Here is a 22,055-nt window from a genome sequence, read left to right on the forward strand (position 1 = left end):
AAACTCCTCTCCCTTGGCCCTGTAACTGTGTGTCAGTGAAAACTCCAACTTAAGGTAATGACACACTAAGGGCAGAAGAGAGGGGAGGGGATGCCTGAAGTCCAACCCCCTCCATGTCCTGCAGCACCTGAGCCTCAGTCCTTCTCCTTGTCACCCCAGCCAAGATCTCCCCACTTCTGGCTGAAAGCGGGTGGCACACACTCTAACCAAAACCGAGAAGCCCTCTGAGACAGCGAGGCAGGTAACACTTTTAGAGCACACACTATAGGCTCTCAGATTTTCCTTTCCTATCACGCAGGCGACTGGCACTGCTCCCAGCCTGAGCTCAGAACAGCAAGGCTCAGTGAAGTTGAGGGATTTGCCGACAGTCACCCAGTTATTGAATGGGAGTGCCCACACTGCAACCCAGGTCCCCTTCTCTTTACCATGCTGCCAGCCCTGAACCCAGTGCAGAAACTTCAAGGAGAACCTCCCTGAGAGATGGGACCGTGGCCCTTTGATTCGTGCGCTGCCCATCCACTGAGCGCCCCCGGGGAAGGCCCTGGCAGAGGGGTCCAGAGCTACTGCACTTTTGAGTCCTGGTTTTACCATCTACTAGATGGGAGAGCTGGGCCACATTACTTAAGCTTTCTGTGCTTCCGTTTCCTCACCTGTAAAATGAATGAAGGCAACAACAGTATCTCGGGGGTCCCTAACCCCCAGGGCGGTGGACCGGTACCGTTAGGAACCAGGCCACATAGCAGGAGGTGAGCTGCGGGCAAACGAGCGAAACTTCATCTGCCTCTCCCCATCGCTCGCATTACCGCCTGAACCACCCCCCCCCCACACCCCAGTCCATGGAACAATTGTCTTCCACGAAACCGGTCCCTGGTGCCAAAAAGGTTGGGGACTGCTGCAGTATCTAACACCTCAGGAGGGGCTTCTGAGGATTATAGGGTTTGGTAAAAATGAAGCACTTACAACAGTGCCTGGCATATGGCCGGTGGGATAAAAGCACTAGCTTTTATTGTCGTAACTGCGGTAGACAAAAATGACTTCATCCTCGCCTTTACAGGATTCCAGCCTGGTGAAGGAAAACAGATGTGAAACAAACACAAATAAACATGTCATTTCAGATCACGCTATGAAGGAAAAGTGGAGTGAATGGGAGGAAACCACAACAGGACAGCTTAAGGGTCAGAAAGCACTCACCACACAAAGACGGAGGGAATGAGCATTCCAGGTGGAGGAATGACACGTGCAAAGGCCCTGGGGCGGCAGGAAACAGGGTAGTTTTGTATCACTCAGCAGAGGTTGGTGAGGCTGGAGAACACTGAGTAAGAAGGAGAGCAGCTGGGCCAACTCACACAGGAGCCCCGTAGGGGTTTTGGTCTTTATCCCAGGAGCAGAAATGGGAAGGCTTACGTATGTTGTGGGTCAGACACAAGTGGATTCCCACTTAACAAAGTCATGCTGGCTGCTGAGTGGAGAATGGATTGCCGAGTGGTGAGATTGGATTCAGGGAATCAAATCTGGAAGCTGTTGTTGTGATCTAGGCAGGATGACTTGGATAAGAGTGTTGGTGGTGGAGGGAAGAAAAAAAACTCAACTGAAGCCCCAGGGGCCTGAGGCCCATGAGGAGAGAGTCCAGAAGCTGTGGCCAGGACGGTCAGCTGGCTGGCTCTCACCCACTGTCCTGGCCACGGACAAGCTGCCCTGCGTGCTCAAGGCACCATCCTGCTTAGCCAGCTTGGAATGTTCTAGAACATCTCTCTCAGTGGACTTTACTTCTCAAGGCTTTATGAAGGTCCATGCTGAGAGGTGCTGGTGACCTCGGACCTGACCCCCATACCCTTGGCAGGAAGGGAAGCCATAGTGGGGATAGTGGGAGACGTCTGAAAATCAGATGTACAACCCGACAAGGTCAAGAGTGGTATCTTGAAGTGGGACCTCGTCGTCTTTGGCCCATCTCAAGGGAGGCATCCTCTCCTCGGGCACAGAACTTCTCCCACACCCCCCGCCCCCATCCAACACCAGGCTCTGAGCTGCCTTCAGGGAGGGGCCCATGTCTTTCCAGATCTGTGGTCCAGGCCTGGACAACCATCCTGCTGGAAGATGGGCTCTGTGAGGGCAGCTGCCAGCTTACACCCCCTTGTAACCCCAGTGCCTGACATATCGCGTGCACTCAGTCGAATTACGTTCAACGAGAGAACAGATGACTCTCTTCCATTCCCTTGGAGTCAACGTCTCCGTCACTAAATCAATGGTTCCTGTGGCCAAGCCAAAACCATGCCCACTAGTCAACAGCTAATGCCCTACAGGGACCCACATCACGCTAGGAAGTCAGCATGGGCGGAAAGAGAAGAGTCCATTCCTGCTGTCCAGACGCGAGGACGTCAGGCACCTTCCAACAGAGGAAGATGCCTTGGGGGTGGGAGAACCTAAAGATGGAAGGGAACTTGAGCTCAGGCGGGATCTGGATACAGAGGGACAGCCCGTTAGACAGAGGGGAGCCTCCACTCCCTGAATACCTGCCATGAGCCAAACCCCAGCAGGAGCCCGTAGACAGGTTCTTCCCACAAGAGCCCTGGCACACGAGCTAGCGGCCCACGTCACGGCAGAGGACGCTGAGGCTCAGAGTGGTGAAGCGACTTGCTCGTAATCACAGAGCCAGCCGCCGGTAGAGCTGCGGTTGAACACAGCCCTGTCGGTGGCCAGAGCCCATGGACCCCATAGCCATCCAAAGAGGAAGAAACGTCGAGAACAAAGCATAAAAGTCAAAGAAAGACGGCGGCGGGTTCAAAAGACAAGGAGGCGACCTGCTTACCAGGACCAGTGTCCCACCCAAAGCTGACCAGGATAAAATCACAGAGAGGGGTGAAGGTGAGGTGGACCTTAAAGGCCACGCTAAGAGGTTAGACTATTTTCGCGTGGAGAGGGACATGGTCAGAGCTGTGCTTTCAGAATTTGTACTTGGCCATAGGGAGGAGGAGAGGTGAGGGACAGGAAAACTCGGCATGCCCGACGCGAGGCCCGGCACGCGAGAGGCAGGGCGAGAGAGGGAGGAAAACAGGAAGTGAGGCCAACTGGAAGGAAGCAGGAGCAGGGCCGCTGGCTGGAAGGGGTCCAGGAAGAGAGGGAGAAACCACTTCCCCTCTTCTTTCTGATGAGGGCAAGATTATTACTTGAGAGCAGCGCAGGACTTCCGAAAACACAGGACGAGAAGAGCCCTGAGCATGTGTCCCCCACAGAGGTCGCGGTACCCAAATCATGTGGTCACTCTGACCACCTCCGTCTACACTGGAGCTTCATCCACACTGAGCTCTGGCCTCAGACCCTGGGGGACCCAGCAGTGCCCCTTCCTCTGGCATCTCAGGGCCAAAGACAGGCACAGAGATCAATGGAACCCAAAGGCAAGTGGTGAGAGACGGAAAGAAAACTGGATGAAGAAACCAAGGTGCAGAGAGGTAGACAACTTGCCTGATGTACAGCGAGTGCGTCCCAGAACCAGGATTCTAACGCAGGCTCCTCTGTGTAGACCTTGCCTGTACCACTCAGGGTCCCAGCAGGGAGGAAGCAGAGGAGTAAGCGCCCTGACCTCACTCTCTTCCTGCCTTCCCACTTGCCAGTGCCTCCCGAACAGAAGCCCGAGGGCAGCAGAGCCCCGTGTGGTACCCATCCTGCTGTATCCACACAGGTCGGCCTCCTGACGGGGACGTGGAGGTCGCCCAGCACCTCGTCACTCCCACAGCCAAGTCTCTGGTAGGTACCTGGGCCTCAGCTGCCTCCACCCTGCAATCCACAGGGCCGGCGAACGGCCTGGACTCAGCAGCCGGAGGCCGCCTGCCTCTCTGCACAAGGGCAAGACGCCTCACATGCCTCCACCCCAAGCTGGTCCAGCAGCATCAAGCTCTCTCCTTCCTTCCTCATTCACACTCCCGGGCCCTGCCCTGTTTCTATCATATGCAAAAATCTCAAGATAGCCTACATCCGTTAAGGCAGGCCATTGGGAGTGGCTGTCTTGAGAGAAGAGGGCCAGCTGATGCCACTGCAGCCCAAGCCGCCCACTCTGGGCCCCGGCCTGCCCCTCTTACCCTCCCTGCCAGCCGTGCACATGAAGGCCTGGCTGCCGGTAAAAAGAAAGGGCTCCTATCTCTGATTCCACAGGGCCTCTGATAAGAAATGTCATCCCTTGCTGTGTAATATTACCTGGCCGGATAAGAATCTCTATCATGCTCAAACATAGGCTGGCTACAGAACACAGAGCCCGGCGGCGCAGGATAATTTATTTGCTTAAGCTGAAAGCCCTGGGAGGCTGAGAGAAGTGCACTGAATAAAAGAGGAAGCCAAATTATAACCTATCTGACTTGGAGTTAGGATTGTTGCCCAGGGAAGGATGCAGCACCTGAGGACAATAGCGGGCCTGCCTCACTTTTCTCCCGACCCAATAAGCATTTTCACCTTCCTCTTTCCTCAAAGGGCACTTTCCCCTATGTGATCGCATTTAATCCTCATGACAACCTCAAGAGAAGCATTCTTAGCCTCCTTTTACAGATCAGGAAATTGAGATTCAGCAAGGTTAAGTAACGTGGCCAAGGTCACATGGGCAGCCACACCGGCGCGTGGAATCAAACCCATCGGGTCTGACTCACCAGCCTGCTGTCAGATCAGGAGTCCGCTCCCAGCTGCTGGGTCGCTTGGCTCATACAATAAAATTAATCAATTAAGTCAGATCGGCCTGACTGACAGCGTCAGCTACATGTTATCATCTCGAAGGTCCGTTTCAAGCCTCTCCCCTCAACCCCTCGAGTCTTTGTAATCTGGGGAATAATGAAGCCTGGCAGAGCATAGAGACTCAAGGGGCGGGGGTGGGTAGGCCAGGGACGGTACCCAGGAGAGGAGAAGGGACACCCGGGGCTTCCACTCCAGCCCATGTGTTTGAGGGGCAGGAGGCAGAAGGACACTGTGGGAAGAAAGCTCCCCCGTCCGTTCATCATTCATGCGTTCACAGATACTAATGGGAAGGCTGTGGTGTGCCTGGATCTGGGCTTGGCCCAGGTGATGATATCCTTGCACATGGACAGATCCTGCCCTCCTGGAGGGGTCTGTCTTCTGGGACGTACAGATCAACAGAGGCAGGAACCACAGACTGCGTTAAGTGTGGACGTAGGAAGTACAGGCAGCTGATTTGGGAGTGGTGGGGGCGCATCAGTGGAGCCGTTAGGTCAGCACACTCTACACACTGTGATATGCCCTCCTTCTTTTCATTTTTTAAAATCAACATTGTTAAGGACGACAGTGGTGAATAGAACTTCACGAGTGTTCCGCATCACTTCGTAAAGCCACCCATTCTTTTTAACAGCTGTGGAGTACTCCATTTTATGGAGGCATTGTGATTTAATCAACCAATCCCCAACTGAGGAGCATGTAAATTGTATCTCGCTGGGGAAGACGAATAGATGAAGCAGAGAGGACTATTAGGGCAGTGAAACGATGCCATATGATACTACCATGGTGGATACGTGTCATTATACAGTCGTCATAGAATGTTCAACACCGAGAGTGAATCCTAATACAAACTATGGGCTTCGGGTGATAACGATGTGTGGGAGAATGTAGATTTGTCAGTTGTAACAAATATACCATTCTGGCACAGGAGGGAGACTACACCATTCTTGCTAGTGAAGGAGGCTGCATGTGGGGACAGAGCATATATGGGAACTCTCTATACTTTCCACTCAATTTTTCTGTGAACCTAATAATAATAATAATAAAATCAATTGATCAGGCAAGCGTGCATTTAGCTCAAAAATCTAAATTCCATTCTGTTTTCTTTTTTTTTTTAATTTTTTTCTATTTCTTTCTTTATTTTCTTTATTTTTGGCTGCGTTGGGTCTTCGTTGCTGCATGCAGGCTTTCTCTAGCTGTGGTGAGCGGGGGCTGCTCTTCATTGTGGTGCACGGGCTCATCGTGGTGGTTTCTCTTGTTGCAGAGCACAGGCTCTAGGTGCGCGGGCTTCAGTAGTTGTGGCTTGCGGGCTCTAAAGCGCAGGCTCAGTAGTTGTGGCGCACTGGCTTAGTTGCTCTGCGGCATGTCGGATCTTCCTGGACCGGGGCACAAACCCATGTCCCCTGCACTGGCAGGCAGATTCTTAACCACTGTGCCACCAGGGAAGCCCTCTGTTTTCTATTGACTATTTTTCTCCCTAAGTTTGGGTCAAATTCTTCTGTTTCTTTACATATCCAGCAATCCAATTAAAAACTAGGCACTGAAGATAGGGGTAGGGGATTAAGAGGTACAAACTGCTACATATAAAATAAAGAATCTACAAGCCTATATCGTACCGCACAGGGAATATAGCCAATATTTTATAACAACTATGAATGGAGTCTAATCCGTAAAAATTTTGAATTGCTATGTTGTCATCCCAAAACTAATACAATATTGTAAATCAGGGGTCCCCAACCCCCGGGCCACGGACCACTGCTGGTCCGTGGCCTGTTAGGAACCGGGCCACACAGCAGGAGGTGAGCGGCGGGAGAGCGAGCGAAGCTTCATCTGTATTTACAGCCGCTGCCCATCGCTCACATCACTGCCTGAGCTCTGCTTCCTGTCAGATCAGCGGTGGCATTAGATTCTACTGTGTACAGCGCATGTGAGGGATCTAGGTTGCGCCCTCCTTGTGAGAATCTAATGCCCGATGATCTGAGGTGGAGCTGAGGCTGTGATGCTGGCGCTGGGGAGTGGCTGCAAATACAGATTATCATTAGCAGAGAGGTCTGACTGCACAGAGACCATAATAAATCAATTGCTTGCCGACGCATATCAAAACCCTATCAGTGAGTGGCAAGGGACAATTAAGCTGTATCTTACAGACTAGACTGGACATAAGCAACACACGTCAGGTGTCACTGTCTCCCATCACCCCCAAATGGGACCATCGAGTTGCAGGAAAACAAGCTCAGGACTCCCACTGATTCTGCATTATGGTGAGCTGCATAATTATTTCATTATATGTTACAATGTAATAATAATAGAAATAAAGCGCACAATAAATGTAATGTGCCTGAATCATCCTGAAACCGTCCCCCACCCTGTTCCGTGGAAAAATTGCCTTCCACGAAACCAGTCCCTGGTGCCAAAAAGTCTGGGGACTGCTGCTGTAAATCAAATATACCTCAGTTTAAATAAAAAAAAAAATAAAAATTAGGCATCGTATGTCAATAAGTAAATAGAGAAATAAGTAAATAAAAACTGTCTCACTGTTTGCTATTTCAAACAATGTTGAGATGAAGATCCTATTCACATCATCTGCAACTATGCATGTATTTCTGCAGAATAAACTCTAAGAGTTCACCCAGCAACTTTAAGCTCGACTTTTCCTGCCCCCTTCACTGTAGCCGTGGCAAAGTCTCACACTGGGTCTTGACAGCTAGGGGCTCCCCGTGTGCCCGCCCTCTTCAGAGCCTGGGAGGGCTGTCCTAAAAGCACCTGCCTCCTCCTCGCTGAGCATCTGCTGCCGTTCCCACAACAGCACATGAGCAAACAAACAAACGTCACTCGGGCTGCTGAGACACCACTCCTCTTGCTTCTGCCTTGTCTGGTGCGTGGTGGTTGAGTTCAGGAATCGAGCTGGACACTAAACAAGACACCTACCTCTCTTCACCCAGGCTGCTCCCAGAACTGGCTGGCTTTCTTCTTTTTCTTCTGGGCCCTGAGATGTTCAAGAGTGCAGAGAACCCAAGGCTGGAGAGAAGCAAATCTCCACAGGAGCTCGGAACTCCTCTGAAACCTCAGCCCGGCCTGGGAAAACACAGTAAATAATGTCAATTATGCAATGTGGAGCCCGAGGCACCCTGAAGAAAAGAATTCATTACAGAAAGAAAAATCCTCTGACATTCAGAAGATAAAAAGAATATGTCTTCGTGGCTGAACTAAAGTGGAACCTCAGGTAAAGGACGTCATCCTACACGTGGGAGGCTGGCCATCCACTGGCAGGTGCCCAGTGAGGAGAGCGACCATGAGTGAGACAGAGCCCCACTCCTCCAGGAGCTCTTGATCCCCAGAGGAAGGCATCACTGACTCTTCCTCCGTAGATGAGAGAAGAGGATATTTGAGCTAGGTATTGAAGAGCAGAAGTGCACCAGGCAGAGAAAGGTGGGGAGCTTTTCAAACAGTGTTAACAGCATGTGTGACATGGAGTGTGGAAGAACGGTCTGCCAGCGGTCAGACTGTAAGGGGAATCCCTCACAGGCCGTGCTAAGGGCTTGCCCTTCCCCCACAGATGTGATGGGGACTCCTAGAGGCTCTTGAGCAGCAGGGTGACAGATGAGATCGAGGCCTCAGCATCACCGTGAAGGATCAGCTGGTGACAGCAAATTCTCAGCCGAGTGCGAACCAGTTCATCACAGAGCAGAGCAACAGACAGAGTGATTAAAACAGCGGCCTCTGGAGCCAGCTCTCTGTCTTCAAACCCCAGCTCTGCCCCTACCAGCTTGAGCAAGTCTTCTCATCTGTGAAATGGGGATGACATCAGCAGAGGTCTCTTTGTGCTAGAACAGGGTCCAGTACACAATAGGGACACAAGACATGACATCTCTGGGACTTCTCCATGCCCCTATTCCCCTAGCGTCCTCATTCAGCACTGCCAGTTCTTTTGAAACGCAAGAGGCCATCAACCGGAGCAAAGGCGGGCAAGGTTTGATTTCGGAGGGCTGGAACTCGGTCTGAAACAGAGTCTGGGAACTGCTAGAACTGTCAGCTTTCCCGACAGCCCTGTAACAGGGATGATCTGGGATCGTGGTTCTTGAAGCTGCTTCACCGGAGAATCCCGGGGGGAGATGTTATAACCCCAATGTCTGGGCTCCACTCCTGACTGATTAAGTCAGAATCTTTGGGGGTTGGGTCCTGGCAGCAAGATATTTAAATTCCTCAGATGATTCCAACGGGAAACCACGTTTGAGAACAACTGATCTATGAGTCAAACTGAGCAGGAAAGGGAACGCTGGCAGAAGGAAAAGTGCTGCCACCCCAAGCTGTGTCACAGCTACTCGGCCCTCCAGGCTTGTTTCCTCCCCGGCTGGGTGGGTGTGACGATGCCTGGACCCTGAACACCTCACAGGGCAGTGGGAGGCCACCCTGAGCTAACAGATTGAGAGTGCCCACGTCACTGACGTTGTGACACACCCCTCAAAGCTCTTCTGACAACAGAGAAGGGCCCCGCACACCAACGATGCAACCAGGAAGGGAACTAGTGGCAGAAGCACCGGTTAGGTGTGGAGAGCTAGTAGTGGCCCTAGGTCCTCTCACTAACCAGCTGTGTTACTAGCAGTCCCACCTTTCTGAGCCTCAGTTTCTTCAGTGGTTGACTAGGGATGAGTCCTGACTTACCAATCAGACAAAGGGAGAGTGGAGTGCAAGGCAGGAGGACGTAGGTTGAGCTCTGAAGGGTCAGGTTCACGCAGAGCATTTTGATTTAGCGTTTTCTAGGTCTTCACTGGAACGTGAAAAGTTCTGGAGAGAGGAAATGCCCCCTTCGACAACTGTTGTGACTGAAGGGAGTCGGGGAGACGAGGGGCCGTGGAAGCTTTCTTCGGGGCAGGCTAGCGGGGAGCCCGCCAGCGTCCAAGTAGGGGTGGGTGATAGGGCAGCAGGGCAGGGTGGGGCCGAGGGCTGCCCTGGCCGAGACATTCAGATAGGAAGTGCTATCTGGGAACAATGGAACTACTGTACCGTTGTCCCAGCCTGGATCTGACAAGAGGGGATAAGACTCCAGGAAATACATCCCCCAACAGCTGGCCAGCGTGGTCCTGACAAACGACGGGCCCCTTTATTTGTTCATTCATTCACTCGTTCGTGTGCCCCGCACTAGTGCACATCAACCACGTACCAAGAATTGTGTTAGAAGGCGGGGATGCCGCGATGAATGAGGCTCGGCCTGCACCCTTAAGAGGGACAAAGATAAACAGGGCAAAGAAAGAAGGAACACTCAAGTATAACACCATGTGCTAAAACACAACAACAATAACAATAAGAGCCACAACTTAGTGATAGCCAACCAGCACCAGGGTCCAAGCATCCTGGCATTTTCTATTCACTATCTCAGATCCTCAGTGTCTTCTCCAAGTAAGAGTTCTTGTTCCATTTTACAAGTATGGAAACTGAGGCTCAGAGAGGCTGATTACTCGACACAGGTCACACAGCAACTTCAGAGGCTGGGCTCGTATCTGAATTCAGGGCAGTGTTCCTTCAGCGCCTGGGCTCTTTCCCCATAGCTGCTGTGATCCAAAGAATCACAAGATTACAAGACAAAGTATCCTCCCCCATGTACCTCTTACACGCACCGTCCCCTCGTCTGGAGAAAACAGTTTAAAACCATAACAAGCAAACAAGGAAAAAAAATGAGGCATGGCACCCAGCCTGGAGTTATTGCTCAATACATGCTGACAGACAGAGAAAGACAAATATCATATGATATCATTTAAATGCAGAGTCTAAAAAAAAACAACACACAAATGAACTTATTTACAAAACAGAAACAGACTTACAGAACGAACTTACGGTTACCAGAGGGGAAGGGTGAGGCGGAGGGATAGACTGGGAGTCTGGGATTGACATGTACACACTACTATATTTAAAATAGATAGCCAACAAGGACCTACTGTATAGCACAGGGAACTCTGCTCAATATTATGTAACAGCCTAAGTGGGAAAAGAATTTGAAAAAGAATAGAAACATGTATATGTATAACAATCACTTTGCTGTACACCTGAAACTAATACCACATTGTTAATCAACTATACTCCAATATAAAATGAAAAGTTAAGAAAAAAAATCAACATGTCCAATAGTGCAAGGATGCTTAAAAAAAAAATACATGCTGACGAATCAGAATCCAACTATAAGAGCATCTGAGCAGGGGGGCAGGGGTGTGAGGTATTTGGGATCCAGCAGGCCTGGGTTTGAATCCCGGCTTCAGTATTTACACCTCCCTGAACCTCAGTTTACTCATCTTAAAGATGGGAGCAATAAAACCTTCCAAAAGACAACTGGGACGAGGTCCAGAAAATGGAGACAATTTCCTGCCCTTTAAGATCCCTGCAAGCCCCGCCTCAGCCTTGGGTGAAAGAAAAAAGCAAGTGAAAGGACAACCAGGAGAGACACTGGCATGTTTTGGCAGCTCCCACCAACTCTGGAAACACCGGGAACTCGACATCTTCCACAGAGTGCTGTTCCCCTCCCTTGGACTGGGCAGCCCTCCGGGAAAGGGCACGAACTCACTTTAATTCTGGCGCCGCACCTGCCCACCGGCCTGGATGCCACCTAATCTTCTCAAGACTGCGCCCACTGATGCCTGAGTACTGCTCAGAAAGCTGGGGTACAGCCAAACGGGGGCGTCCCGGGGCAGGGGACAGCTGCTGCGGGAATGATGACCCCTATTACCTTTAGTTAACATTTACTAAATCCTTACTGTGTGGCAGGCACTACACTTAGTTTTTCTGTTTTTGTTTTACCGGCAGGGAGGCATTCATGGTTTAAATCAGAATTTAAACCTTTAGATTTAAATGATTCCAGACTCTTCAGCTGCTGGTAGCTGGGTGATCTTGAGTAAGTCGCTTTACCTCCCTGTGCCTGAGTCTGGGCCTGGAGGTCAACTCTAAAATAGAGACTCATCTGTTCCACCCATATTTAGTAGGCACCTACCCACGTTCCAGGGACTAAAGCATTAAATACAAGTAACAGAGATCTCGGCATCTGCAGGGTTCGAGAGGGGGCGGGGGTGGAAGACAGTCAACAAACAGACAAATAAACAAGTAACTACATAGGGGGTCAGATGGTCATATGATACGTGTTGCAGAGACCAATAGAGGAAGAACGGGAGAGGGAGATGGGGGTGGGGGGTGAGGTGGGTACTGTTTATACAGAGTGGCCAGGACAGCCTCTCAGGTAAGGAGACATTTGAGACACGTGTGTGTGTGCATGCACGTGTGTGATGTTTACTGAGCACTTACTATATTCCAGGTAGCCATTCCAGGGTTAGGTTAGGTGTTTCACGTGGATTGACTCATTGTACCCTTTCCAACATCCCTAGAAGGAAGACGGCGATACTTTCCCTACTTTACAGAGGACAAAACGGAGAAACATTATTTAAATGACTTGTTCAGGTGACCCAGGTGATTAAAAGCAGAGTAGGCTGTGGGCCTCTGAACTGCACACACTCATTCTTCCGTTCCTAGAAAGCCGTTTGCCAGCAAGTGATGCTCTGTGGACCGTTACTGTGCTCACCATCAAGATGCCTACGAGATAAGAAGCAGAGGACGAAAGGAGAGGGAAGCACAGCTCCTGGCACAAAATACACATCTGAAACCCATTTGGAAAATAAAGGCGCGGTGACTGGAGACGCCTCGTCCTCTCTGTCTGTCTCTGAGAGACACAACACCTTCACTCCCTTTTTTATTCATCTTTACTTAATTTCCTCGAGAGAAGAAGACCTGAGGTTCTGCATCTATTTTTAGGCTGACTTGCGACCTGCAGCTTTGTGCGAGGTCCTGATGGCTTCCACACCAAAGGCAAAAGCCACCCATCAAACTCACGATAGCTCCTCTCCCTTCTCAGGGTCATCATTCCAGAGCCAACCTTGGGGGTTTTCTGCTCAAGCCACAGCCTCCAGCAATGGGGAAAAGGGGAGGACGGGCCGCCGACGATGGTCCTGCAAGGTCCCAGGAAGCAGACGTGGTAACATTCCGAGGCGGACTCCTCCTTTGAAAGACTGGCATCTGCCTCGGAGATTCTCATCCTCCAAAAGGCCAGAAAGAGCTCCTTTGTAAAGACTGTTGAAGAACCTGCTTCCAGGGAGCCTCCATGATGCGCTTCTTCTCTGGTTTCCCAGTGGACTGGAGCTCCCAGAGGCAAGGTCTCAGGAGTTTGCCCCGTACACCTCGCATCTGAGTGGATCCAGAGATGGACGGATGCAAGGGAAGGAGAAAAGGGAAAGGGAGGGAGGGGAGGAAGGAAGGAGGTGTGCAGTGGAGGGTGAGCAAAACAAATTCTATGGCACGACATCAGGGGAGGTAGAAAGGAAAGGGGAAACAGATGAAAGCAAAGTGTCCATTAATATGGAATAGTTGAAAAAAACCATGGAATACTATGCGGCAGTTAAAAAAGAGTAAGGTATGTGGACACACAGAGAAAAGCTACAAGTTACATTGCTGAGTGAAAAACGAATACATTGAAATAACTGATTCCCTCTAGATCTGGATGCCATTGAGTCCATGGAACCAGAGACAAGGCTGGTGGCTAGATCTGGGGTTAAATCCCAAGGAGATCAGCTGACGGAGTCCACTGCCTCAGCGGACATTTCCACCCACGTGGAAAGGAAGGCCACACCTTCCCTCTAGGCCTCTAGGCAACAGTGATCTCATGACCCCGTTTCTAGTCTGGCTTTGGTCCCCCAGTACCTTGAAGGCAAAACAAATCAAATGAGCAACCTTCCGCTCCTGGGCCCCAGCCCGTGAAAATCCACAAAGAACAGCGCGTTTGCACGGAGCTGCAAACTGAAAACCTACGGGCTCTTTCTGGCTACAGGCTCCACCCACAGGATGTTTAAAATATTTCTCAACTAACTGCCTACATCTAAAAATTCAGGAAATTTCATTACAAGGTCCAAAAATGTATTTGGCAACCCTGGTCCCACGCAAGACAACAGCTGGTTGAATGCTGAGGGCAGGGTGGTCTTTAGTCAAGGTATGTACGCTCCCGCTGGCTGGAGCCCCATCCCTCAGAGACGACCAAGCCCAAACTCAACCCAGATGAAGATGCCACTGCTCAGAAAGGTGAGAAAACTTGCCCAAGGTCACACAGCAAGCCAGGGGTAGGATGGGAACTAGAGCTCAGTATTCCTTACACGAAGGTCTGTGTCCCTTCTACCTGCCAGGCTGCACCTCTTCTCATTTAGAACCAGTCACAGCCTTAGGAAGTAGATAATCCATTTGACATCTGGCTAGAACAAGGATCCCGGTGTCACCTTGAGTCCGGAGCAAAATCCAACTCGGGCAGAAGTGACACCTCAGGCGACACAGGGGCCCCAGCACACGGCACCGTCATTAGCCCAGACCTGATCGTCACCATCGGGACGCCTCTTGTTCAATGTTATTCTTTGCTTCATGGTTTCCACATCCAGAGGAACAATACTTCCCTAAAAATCAATTGTCCCCGGCAACCCACCTACACAGTTCTTGGAAAATATAGGTTAAACATTCTGCCTCACGCACAAAAAAACGAGGGAAATTCATCCCCACAGTCCTGCTCTTTTCATTATTCACCCCAAAGGTTTTTTAAGTCGCCAAGTTCAAATAACCCTGTTCCTTGGGGCTGCAGAACTATTTTTACCAACAGTTGCCAGAGAGGAGGCTCTAAGGCTGTTAATAGATGGGATTACTGGGTATCAAGAGACATGAAAGGGCTTCAAGAGGCTGGAGGTTAGGGGAACTGAAGATGGGTTGGGAGGAAGATGCTGGAATAATCCGTTTCTGACACAGGAGAAGGAACAGCTGATTCCATTCTGCTGTCCAGAACTGTGGAGGAGCTGAGACACAGGAATTGCGAAACATCAGTCAAATAAATAAGTGGCTCCACTGGGACCATTTCCCAACCTTCCAGAACAAATAAGGAGATAGATGGGTCTGGTTTTAAGAAGAGGCAGCATCCAGTGATGGAGGATGGCCGGCACATAGTAAGTGCTCAGTAAATGTTACATACACATACGGTTTCTGAATCTCGCCACTTGGGATGGATAGCCCGGTGGACCAATCCTCTCTATCCACATGTGCCCTCTAGGTGTTCACGCCCAGTCTCAAGGCTTAAATAACGTGACTCCCAAATAGGTACCTAAGTACTTATCCCTTTACTCCATGTCCTAGTCTGGGCTTTCCAAAGAAACAGACAAAGAAATAATAGGGGAGAGAGAGATAATTTTAATGAATTGGCTCACACATTTGTCGTAGAGGCCGGCAAATCCAAAATCTGCAGGGTGGGCCAGCAGGACGGAGACCTGGGGAAGTAGCGATGCTGCAGCTCAGGTCTGAAGGCTGTCTGGAGGCCGAATTCCCACTTCCTTGGGGGCCTTCAGTCCTTTTTCCCTCAGGCCATCAACTGATTGGGCGAGGCCCACCCACAACATGGAAGATAATCTGCTTCCCTCAGAGTCTACTGACGTAAATGTTAATCCCAACCAAAAATGCCTTCACAGTCATATCTAAACTGGTGTTTGACCAGATGTCTGGATACCTAGCCAAGGTGACACACGAAATTAGCCTTCACACGGCAGATTCATATAGCCAGCTGCTTCCTGAATATCTCCACTTATATGTCTAACAATGCCTGACTAACACCTCAAACATCATGATTCTACCCCTACCCACCACACTTCTCCACTGATCCCCCGTAAGAATAAATGGAAACTTCGGTCTCTACTTGCTCAAGGTGAAATCTTGGGATCACCCTTTTTCGGATACCCTGTAATCCAATCCACCAGCAAATTCTACCTTTATGATATATTTACATCTGATCACTTCTCACAATCGCCTCTGCAACCACATGGCCAGGCCACCATCATCCCTTCCCTGGATTTCTGCAGTAGCCTCTTAACTGGTCCATCTGCTTCCACCTTTGCCACTTTCAGACCATTTCCAGCACAGCAGCTAGAACGATCCAGTTAAAACACAAGTCAGATCTGCTTTGAAGGCTCCAATGGCCCCATTTCAGCAGAGGTAACAGCCAACAACCCTACCACGACCCTCTGTGAATTATTCCATCTCTGAGTCTTTCCTGCTCTTTGTGGCTGGACCACATTTCTCCCCGGGGGTGAAACGCCCACCTCTCAGTTCCCAGGTGGGGCACTTCCTGAAGCCCAGCCAGCGCCCACCGGAGCCTTATAAGCCAAGTAATGACCATGAAGACATTAGAGCATTAACCTGAGGACAATGCTGGGGGACAGGGGGAGCCGAAGGGTATTAACTGAAATAGAGGAGGGTACAGGCCGGGTTGTGCGTCTTTGAAAGACTCCCTAAGGCAGCTGGTGTGGATTATTCTCTGAACTGTGTTGTAAAAGAAGAATTAGGTGGTGGCCAGGTAAGCAGTGGGAGGACGGGCGGGGGGAAGGGAGGAGAGGTGAGAACTCGTGCAGGTGCGCAGCATCTTCTAAGAGCACCTGCCGAGCGGCTGCTACCGATTCACACACCCCCGCAGCCAGAGGAAGCGAGAGAGCAAAGATAGAAAGAAGATGCGGTGTTTGTGGCCAGGAGGAAGAAAGCCTCCCGATGGCCCAGAGGAGGGGAAAAGCATGGTGCCAAGTGGACGGCAGGGAGAGGGGACTCATTCTCCCTCCCCACCCTCCTGAGTCCCTCTCCCTTCGACAGGACCTGAGCGCCAAGGCTCGGATGCTACAAGGTCCCTTCTGTGTCCTGAGCCCTTGTCTGGAGACTCTGGGGGAGGGAGAGGGCAACTGCCATCCTTCCTCCTGCAGAACGTTAAGCGGACCACCCAGGACCTGCCCAGCTACGCAGCAGGGCGTTTCGTCACCCAGGGCAGGTTCCCTCCCACTGCGGCCGAGGGAGACCAGCTCTCACCACTTCACAGAGGTGGCTCTCAATGAGCAGGACACAGCTTGCTCCAGAGCTTGTTCCTCTCAGCAATAAAGGAGTTTGCCCCCGACGGTCGGCTAATGGGAACTGTTCATGAATACACGGAATGATCCTGAGAGGGCCTGAGCCAGGACTAAGCAGGGGCTCAGGGCTGGTGAGAGGGTGTCTTGATTACTAACAGGGTCCTGTAATTCCAGAGACCACCACCCTTGAGCCCAGGAAAGCACGTGCCGCCACCGGTAATTCTCTGATGTCTTTTTGTTTGTCATCTGCACACCCCACGTGACCGCAGGCCTTCCCGGCAGCACCCTTGCGCCCAGGGAAATGCAGAGTGCGTGGAAAGCGCTGAATAAGTAAGTGCTGAACAGTAACGCTGCTCTAGGCTGCATGGGGAGAAGACAGGAAGGAGACTCCTGGAGAAACCTGGAACTCAGAGGAAACTTCTTCCGTGGACGTGGATCCAAATCCTTGATTTCAAACAGCGAGATGGAAGCTGTGACTACAGCTGGGTCTCGGGATTCCTCCCTGGCTGGGAAGCGTGGGGAGAGCCGGGGTCAAGCTATTTCTCAACTGGTTAAAATGTCTACCAGAGACTGCACACGAAGGCCCTCAAATACCAAGCTTCCTTGCTGGATACGGGGCAGAATGAGATCAACTCAGCCTGGTGTCACAGATCAGAAACGCCAACTGGCCGATATTCTTACGTAAGACAGCGGAGAAATGAACACTTAACAAAATGTGTTTAGTTGAAAAACTCCCTCGCGGGGAGGCAGAACCAATAACAGGGATGTCTGGAGTTGCAAATGTTGGGACTCGCCAGTTCAAAGAAGTGGCTCTTTTCTTTTCTTTTTTTTTCTTTTAACATCTCTATTGGAGTACAATTGCTTTACACTGTTGTGTCAGTTTCTGCTGTATAACAAAGTGAATCAGTTATACATATACATATGTCCCCATATCTCTTCCCTCTCGCGTCTCCCTCCCTCCCACCCTCCCTATCCCACCCCTCTAGGTGGTCACAAAGCACCGAGCTGATCTCCCTGTGCTATGCGGCTGCTTCCCACTAGCTATCTATTTTACGTTTGGTAGTGTCTATATGTCCGTGCCACTCTCTCACCTCGTCCCAGCTTCCCCTTCCCCTTCCCAGTGTCCTCAAGTCCATTCTCTACGTCTGCGTCTTTATTCCTGTCCTGCCCCTAGGTTCTTCAGAACCATTTTTTTAATATTTTTGGATTCTATATATATGTGTTAGCGTACGGGATTTGATTTTCTCTTTCTGACCTACTCACAGAAGTGGTTTTGAAAGGAGGGTGATTTTGCTCTCCACCCTGCCGGCCCCCAGGGAACATTTGCCAGTGTCTGGAGGCATCTCTGACGGTTATGACTGGGGAGGGGAAGCTACTTGCCTCCAGTGAGTGGAGGCCAGGGATGCTGCTAAACATCCTATGGTGGGGAGGACCCCCCCCCCCCGCAAACAACTGAGAAGTACCCAGCGCCAATGCCAAAACAGTGCTGAGGCTGGGAAACCCTGGACGCTAAAGGCAGTCAGGGAAGAGTGCACTTAATTCCAGAGTTAGCTGTAACGTCTCTCATGAACACCCAGCAGTCATCGCAATAAAAGGCGAACTCCTCTCACTACAGGTGATCTGGCCCTGCCCTCCTCCAGGAACTGATGCAGCCCCTCCCCGCTTCGCCCCGCACTCCTCCCGTCCCGGCCCTCTTGCTGCCCCTCTCCCCTGCAAGGTCTCTGCAGACGCCTTCCTGCTCAGGGGAGAAGCCTTGCCTCCTTGTCCCCAGGCGCTCAGGAGGTCCCCTCACGTGGCCATCTCTGCCGAGCCGCTGAGCCCAGGGTTCTCTTCCCCAGCACTTTACTTTCTCATCAGAAGTTGCAATTATTTGAACTGTTTATTCCCATGTTCCCGCCTCTTCACTGCACTAAAGACTTTAAGATCCCTGAGGGCAAGGGTTCCAGCGGTCTTTCACACCCTTGTATTCCAGGGCTGGGCACCGCACACACCCGAGGAGTATTTTCTGCATGTCTGAATGGAGGCACGATGGGACTGCTGTGGAGTCGAAAGGGATAGTGAATGGGAAGGGCGCTGTCCAGTCCCACGTGAAAAATAAGTCATCCGGGGGCTTCCCTGGTGGCGCAGTGGTTAAGAATCCGCCTGCCAATGCAAGGGACACAGGTTCAATCCCTGGTCCAGGAAGATCCCACATGCCGCGGAACAAATAAGCCCGTGCGCCACAACTACTGAGCCTGCGCTCTACAGCCTGCGAGCCAGGACTACTTAGCCCGCGCGCCACAACTACTGAAGCCCGTGTGCCTAGAGCCCATGTTCTGCAACGAGAGAAGCCACCGCAATGAGGAGCCCATGCACCACAACGAAGAGTAGCCCCCAGGGCTCGCTGCAACTAGAGAAAGCCTGCGTGCAGCAACGAAGACACAACGCAGCCAAAAAACAAAAAATAAATCAAAATGAATAAGTCATCCGTGTGTGTGCGCCAGAGGCGGTCCTCGGGCGAGCTGTGCTGGTGGTCAGGAAGAGCTGGAGAAACTCGTTTTGCTCTGGGCTCTGTTATGGGTTGAACTGTATCCCCCAAAGAGATACATTGAAATCCTAACCTGTAAATGTGATTTTATTTTGAAATAGGGTCTTTGCAGATACAATCAAGTTAAGATGAGGCCATACTGGTTTAGGGTGCCCTAAATCCAATGACCGGGGTCCTCATAATGAGAGAGATGCAGAGACTCACAGACACACACAGAGAAGTCCATGTGAGGATGGAGGCAGAGCTGGAGTGAGGCAGCCACAAGCCAAGAACCCGAAGGATTGCTAGTGACACCAGGAACTAGGAAGACACAAGGAAGGGTCCTTACCCTACGGGTTTCAGAGGAAGCACAACCTTGCCAACACCTTGAGTTTGGAATTCTGGACTCTAGAACTGTGAAGGAATACATTTCTGTTGTGCATGGCAGCCCTGGGAAACTAATCCAGGCTCTAACACCCTGACAGGATCCTTTGGAAGAAGGGAAGAGTCAGCCAGGATCCCTGGACAAAAAAGCTCTTCTTAAAAGTCATGAGGCTGGGACTTCCCTGGTGGCGCAGTGGTTAAGAATCCGCCTGCCAATGCAGGGGACATGGGTTCGAGCCCTGGTCCGGGAAGATCCCACATGCCGCGGAGCAACTAAGCCCGTGCACCACAACTACTGAGCCTGCGCTCTAGAGCCCATGAGCCACAACTAGAGAAAGCCCGTGCGCAGCAACGAAGACCCAACACAGCCAAAAATAAATTTAAAAAATAAATAAATAAAAGTCATGAGGCTGCCCCTCATTCCCTGGGTGAACCGCCCTGGCTCTCCCTCACCAGCCTAAGCACAAGACGCGCCAGAGACTCTAGCGCCACCTGAAAATCCGGAGGCTGGGTGGGGTCTGCAGCCACTGAGGGCTAGTGAATACGCAATCCATACGCAGTAAGCACTCAGTAAATACCGTCGGACGACCGACGGACCAATCAATTAGCAAGATGGCTGAGCACAGAGGCAGCATTCCGAGGTAATTAGCCACTGCCTCCCCGTTTACCATCAGCGGGGATTTTCAGATGGACACCTAAGAACCTAAGCTGCACTGTGCCTCTCCGTGGAGCCTCTCATTCATTCTCCATCCAGGGGGCATCAGGACAGTTGCAGGGCTTCTCTGAGGGCCGGGGCCGAGATGTCATGGTGGAGAAGCATGGGGAGCAGCTAGCCCAGGAACACATTACAGTGTGTTTTCCCCTCCATGAGTCATTTCTCACTTCATTTAATTACAGAAATGCAGAGGGGCAGGTACCATGATCGCATTTTCAACTTGGAGGAACTAAGCTCTGAGAGGTTCAGAGATTTGCTCAGTGTTCCGCAGGGGGTAGAAGAGAGTGACAGCTTCAAAAGCAACACTTCCCACTCCACGCGGATGTTCCTTTTCTCTTGGACTTGGCTAAGCAAGCGGGACGCGGGACGCGGGACGGCGGCTCCCTCCGTGATGGCGGGGAGGGACTCCTGCGCTGTTATGACCGCAGAACCACAACACGGAGGAAAGAAAGCGGGAGGAACAACCCTCACCCACACGCCCCATCATGCCATAGCACAGACACGTGAAGGTCCCGTAGCGGCCTTCTGGTCGCTAGCGGTCATCTGTATGCACGTGCATTTTCATTTTCACATCGTGTTCATACGAGATGATGGGCTTTGCTTGTATCACCCAGCCTGTTATTTCCAGGATCTAAAAATGCTCATTTGGCATTTATTCAACCAATTTTATTTTGCACCTGCTATAACCCAGGCACCATGCTGGGCAGTGAAGACAAAGTGGTGAGCAAAAAATGGGCACTGTCCCCACCAAATGAGCAGGGGAAACAGACATTAATTCAATAATCAGGCAATTCAATTACTAGAAATTATGGTAAGTCAAACAAAGGGAAAGTGTAGAGTCCTAAGACAGCTGGTAAAATGAGAACTTCGAAAATGATAATTTTGGGCTTCCCTGGTGGCGCAGTGGTTGGGAGTCTGCCTGCCGATGCAGGGGACACGGGTTCGTGCCCCGGTCTGGGAAGGTCCCACATGCCGTGGAGCGGCTGGGCCCGTGAGCCATGGCCGCTGAGCCTGCGCGTCCGGAGCCTGTGCTCCGCAGCGGGAGAGGCCACAGCAGTGAGGGGCCCGCGTACCGCAAAAAAAAAAAAAAAAAAGAAAAATGATAATTTTAAGGATCTCATAATATTATACTAGGTGGGTAATCATAGCTTATTTAACCATTCTCCATTTAATCAAGTTTGGTTTCAACTTTTTATTATCCTAACTGAAGTTACCTGGAAATATCTGGAAGTGAAATGTCATGATGTCTATAATTTACTTGAAACTATGTTAGGAAAAAAAGAAGTAAATAAAGCAAATGTTTATCATTGTTAAAACTAGTCAGTGGGTGCTCACTATACTGTTCTACTTTCCTGGATGGTTGAAATTTTCTATAATCCAAAGTAAAAAAAAAAAAAAAATCATGATTTAATAGACATTTTCACAAAATAGTTTTTTTTTTTCTTCTTTTTTTTTCCTTCTTCCTTCCCCTTAGGATAAAACTGAGAAATGAGGTAATGGACTGAAAATACTCAGACGCTATCAAGGCCATTTCTGCTAACAAAAACCCACTCCCGGCATTCTACCAATTTCCAGGCCAGCACGTTTATGTGTGCCTGCTGTCCTCCGGCCTCATTACAGCAATGGATGGCGGTGTTTAAATTGTTTCCTCATTTAATTAGTGTAAATAGGCAAGATCCACTGTACCTCGCATTTCTCGCGTTTTCCTGTGAGCATCTGAACTGCTTCTCATAACCTCAGCAAGTTGCTCACAGGAGGTGGCAGAGTGCGGTGAAGAGGACAGGCTTGAACGCTGCTCCCCTGCCCT

The 22,055-nt window shown here is 50.7% G+C and overlaps 1 long non-coding RNA gene across 1 annotated transcript in view; it reads right to left on the reverse strand.

The window, feature by feature from the left end:
- The window catches only part of LOC309835539, a 230,352-nt gene that overhangs the window by 18,690 nt on the left and 189,607 nt on the right, over positions 1-22,055 (reverse strand). Inside the window, exon 4 of the long non-coding RNA XR_014298019.1 lies at positions 7,636-7,782. This is a non-coding gene — a long non-coding RNA (uncharacterized lncRNA). The remainder of the gene's footprint in view (positions 1-7,635; positions 7,783-22,055) is intronic.

This window comes from Grampus griseus (assembly GCF_964374135.1).
Source record: "Grampus griseus genome assembly, chromosome: 17".
Classification (NCBI taxonomy): Eukaryota; Metazoa; Chordata; class Mammalia; order Artiodactyla; family Delphinidae; genus Grampus; species Grampus griseus.